This window comes from Trachypithecus francoisi, unplaced genomic scaffold, assembly GCF_009764315.1.
Source record: "Trachypithecus francoisi isolate TF-2019V2 unplaced genomic scaffold, Tfra_2.0 Lachesis_group11, whole genome shotgun sequence".
NCBI lineage: Eukaryota > Metazoa > Chordata > Mammalia > Primates > Cercopithecidae > Trachypithecus > Trachypithecus francoisi.
In genome coordinates, this window is record NW_022681456.1 from 27840937 (window position 1) to 27844913 (window position 3977).

At 46.9% G+C, this 3977-nt stretch overlaps 1 pseudogene; it reads left to right on the forward strand.

Moving 5' to 3' along the window:
- The first annotated feature begins 2633 nt into the window (after nucleotides 1-2633).
- On the forward strand, nucleotides 2634-3477 carry LOC117089486 (annotated as a pseudogene).
- Nucleotides 3478-3977: the final 500 nt, after the last annotated feature.

A 3977-nucleotide genomic window follows, 5' to 3' on the forward strand; every position in this document is an offset into this window, starting at 1 on the left:
TTTTTTTGAGACGGAGTCTCGCTCTGCCGCCCAGCTGGAGTGCTGTGGCCGGATCTCAGCTCACTGCAAGCTCCGCCTCCCGGTTTACGCCATTCTCCTGTCTCAGCCTCCCGAGCAGCTGGGACTACAGGCGCCCGCACCTCGCCCGCTAATGTATTTTTTTAGTAGAGACGGGGTTTCACCGTGTTAGCCAGGATGGTCTCGATCTCCTGACCTCGTGATCCGCCCGTCTCGGCCTCCCAAAGTGCTGGATTACAGGCTTGAGCCACCGCGCCCGGCCGGCTTAGAGTATTAAGACTCAACCAGCCCTACCACACCCCACTCTTCCCCAGGCTGTGCTAAAAACACAATACCTGAGGGCAACTGTGGACTTACCACTGCAGCAATGCTCCAGGGCAATTTCTTTCAATAATTCAGACAAAGGAAGTGGTCCACTTGGAAAGGAAGGATTGCTCGTGTGAGCAGAAGTTTTCTGAAAGTTGGACATAGAGAACACAACAGAAGAAGTATGTACTCAGAGAAGCCTTACCTGGGACAAAGGGTTGATGTTAGGAAATGGGGATTCCCATTGAGCCCAACAGCACGTAAAGAGTTTTAACTCCCTGGGGGCTTTTTCCTAGGGTGGGAATATTATTAATAATAATTAGCACACAATTTCAAAAGGCCTCCCTGTTAGTTATCCTCAATCCTGCGCTGAAGTCTGATGATCAGATACAGCCTGGAATAGCCAGGCTTTGTGGAGTAAAGGGGAGAGCAGGGACAGGACCTGCGGCCTGCCTATCTCCGCCTCTCTGCTACCATTAGTGAGAACAGAGCAGCATCCTGGCAAGGGCTCTGTGTCCTGTTGCTCCAGGCAGGGATCAGCACAGCTGGGACTGGCAGAGGAACACAGGGTACTAGTCATTCCTCCAGGGCTCTACCCTCCTCCCCAACCCCTCCCATTTCCAACCCATCTTCTTTCCCAAAAACCTTGAAGGAGAGAGAAAATTGGAACTTAGTTTTTAAATTATTTAGCATACCTTTAGGAATTTTTGAAACCATGTATCACTTTAATACCTTTCGATGGCTAACAAATGGTTCACTTCGATGCAATAAGCAGACAATGGTCTGGGATGCTCTGATCCATTTGGAGATCCTGTTGGATTTTGCTTTAAAACATCACTGATGGCTGTCAACCTCTTTTCCATTCCTGCCTCTCCCAGTCTCCCCATTTAGGCTTCATCACCTCATACCAAAACTACTGAAATATTCTCCTAATGAACTGTCTTTAGTTTCTCCCTGTTGCTAAATCACCCTATATCTCAGTGCCAAAATTTCTCAAAGTATCAGCACACACACACACACACACACGCGCACACTCACATAACCATTTTATCCCAATTTGCCTAGGACTTTCCTGGATTTAGCATGAAAGTCCCATGTCTCAGGAAACTCCTCAGTTCCAGGAAAACTGAGACAGTTCAATCTAACAGGTCAACTTAATACATACATAAGCACACATGTGCTCTCACTCATTCTCTCTCTCTCTCTCTTTCTCTCTCTATCAAGACTCACCATTGCTTGCAGTGCTTCATATGTAGTGAGTACTCAAATATTGTGGATGGATTGATGAAAGGATGCATTGATGGATGAAAGGAATGGGCTAATTCGAGGCAAAATTCATACTCATCCTTCTACAATGTTATAAAATGTAATGGAGAGGTGTTGTTTGGTTTGTTTTAACATTGTTTGGCTTATAAAGCAATTTTGCCATATTAGTACTCAGAATACTCTGTATATGTATCATATATTCCCCTCACATCACAGAGGAGGAACCCAATCCTTGGAGAGGCTAACTAACTTGTCCAAGGACATACAGCTAATGGGGGAAGGGTAGTAATCCAACCCAGGTTCATGGTTCTAGACACTTTCAACATCATTCTCTTCTACTTTGCTCACTCTTCTGCTCTATTTAAGTTGATCTCTTTCCATTCTCTAAATAGGCAACAAATAACCCTATTCTTGCTTCCAGATATTTTCTCAAGCCATCCCTTTAGCAAGGAATGTCTTTACATTTCTCCATTGCATCATAATCACAATGGTTGTCATTTTCTGAGCACTTACTATGTGTTGAGGGAGGAGAAAGAATTTAGATGATGGTACACTGGCTCTTAAATATTTTGGCCTATGAGTGACATGCATTGGTGTCATTCACATTTCATTGGTTAGAACTAATCTGTGGCACACCTGAGCACAAAGTGGCTGGGAAACAAAGTTATCCCATATGCCCAGGAAGGAGAGTAGAACCAGACAAGAGAGAGCACTAGAGGCCCTGTAAAGAAGCCAAAGCCAATGTTTGCCTTACTAACTGGAACTCATGATAGACAAACTGGGGAGAAGGAAAAAGGAACATTGAGCTTCAGAGATGCAAGAGTAGGTCCCCTATAGGCAAAACAGGGCATGCCAAGAAAGTGAGCTATGACTTGGTGACTAACACAGGAAACCAGTGTTCCATAGTTGATACTCCATCTCAGGACAGGACTCTGGTTCTCAGACAGGGGATCAGAAGTCAGTACTGGGGCATTGCTTCTTTGGGTCACCCTACCAGTGAATGTGACTTTAAAATGCCAACGCTCCCTCCCGATCCTGGAGCCATGTGGCCCCTGGCCCTAGTGATCACATCCCTGACCGTGGCCTTGTCAGGAGGTATCTCCTAGGAGTCTTCCAAGGTTCTCAACACCAATGGGACCAGTGGGTTTCTCCCAGGTGGCTACACCTGCTTCCCCCACTCTTAGCCCTGGCAGGCAGCCCTACTAGTGCAAGGGTGGCTACTCTGTGGAGGAGTCCTGGTCCTGTGGAGGACCCCAAATGGGTCCTCACTGCCGCACACTGTCTGAACGATGGGCTCAAAGTTTACCTAGGCAAGCATGCCCTACGGCGTGTGGAAGCTGGTGAGCAGGTGAGGGAAGTTGTCTACTCTATCCCCCACCCTGCATACTGGAGAAGCCCCACCCACTTGAACCACAACCATGACATCATGCTTCTGGGGCTACAGTCCCTGGTCCAGCTCACAGGCTACATCCAAACCCTGCCCCTTTCCCACAACAACTGCCTAACCCCTGGCACCACCTGTCGGGTGTCTGGCTGGGGCACCACCACCAGCCCCCAGGTAAATTACTCCAAAACTCTACAATGTGCCAACATCCAACTTGGCTCAGATGAGGAGTGTCATCAAGTCTACCCAGGAAAGATCACTGACAACATGTTGTGTGCCAGCACAAAAGAGAGTGGCAAAGACTCGACTCTGGGGGCCTCCTGGTCTGTAACAGAACACTTTATGGCATCATCTCCTGGGGAGACTTCCCATGTGGGCAGCCTGATCAGCCTGGTGTCTGCACCCGTGTCTCAAGATACATCCTGTGGATCCGTGAAACAGTCCGAAAATACGAAACCCAGCAGCAAAAATGCTTGAAGGGCCCACAATAAAAGTTGAGAAATGTAAAAAAAAAAAAAAAAATGCCTAGGCTCCTCATGAAAGCTTATCTACACAGTCACACAGGATAACAGGACTGTGTGATGGCAACTCAAGGAGATACCAAACCTGAGTCCTGGGACAGGTATATCTCTCCATCACACCCATGCACATGCAGACAAACACACACACACACACCAGACAACAGAAGGCAGGATTTCTATATTCTGCCCTTAGTTCTCTTGCCTGGAGAACTCAACTGAGGCACCCATTGCAAGAAACCTCGCCTCTTGAGAAGTAAAATGCTCAAAGAGTTCATCAGTCTGAGTGACTAAACTCTCTGAAATGTGTTTGCTGAAAGAAGTCTTTGTTTAACTTGGGAACTGAGTTAGGATTCAGTCTATATGTTGGCCATGTGGTACTGGGCAGGGAAGGTTATAGCATCCATAACAGACATCCAATAGTATTTGTTAACAATGCTATTAGTGGTGGTGACTTTGATCACAATACCTCTGATCCTAAATTT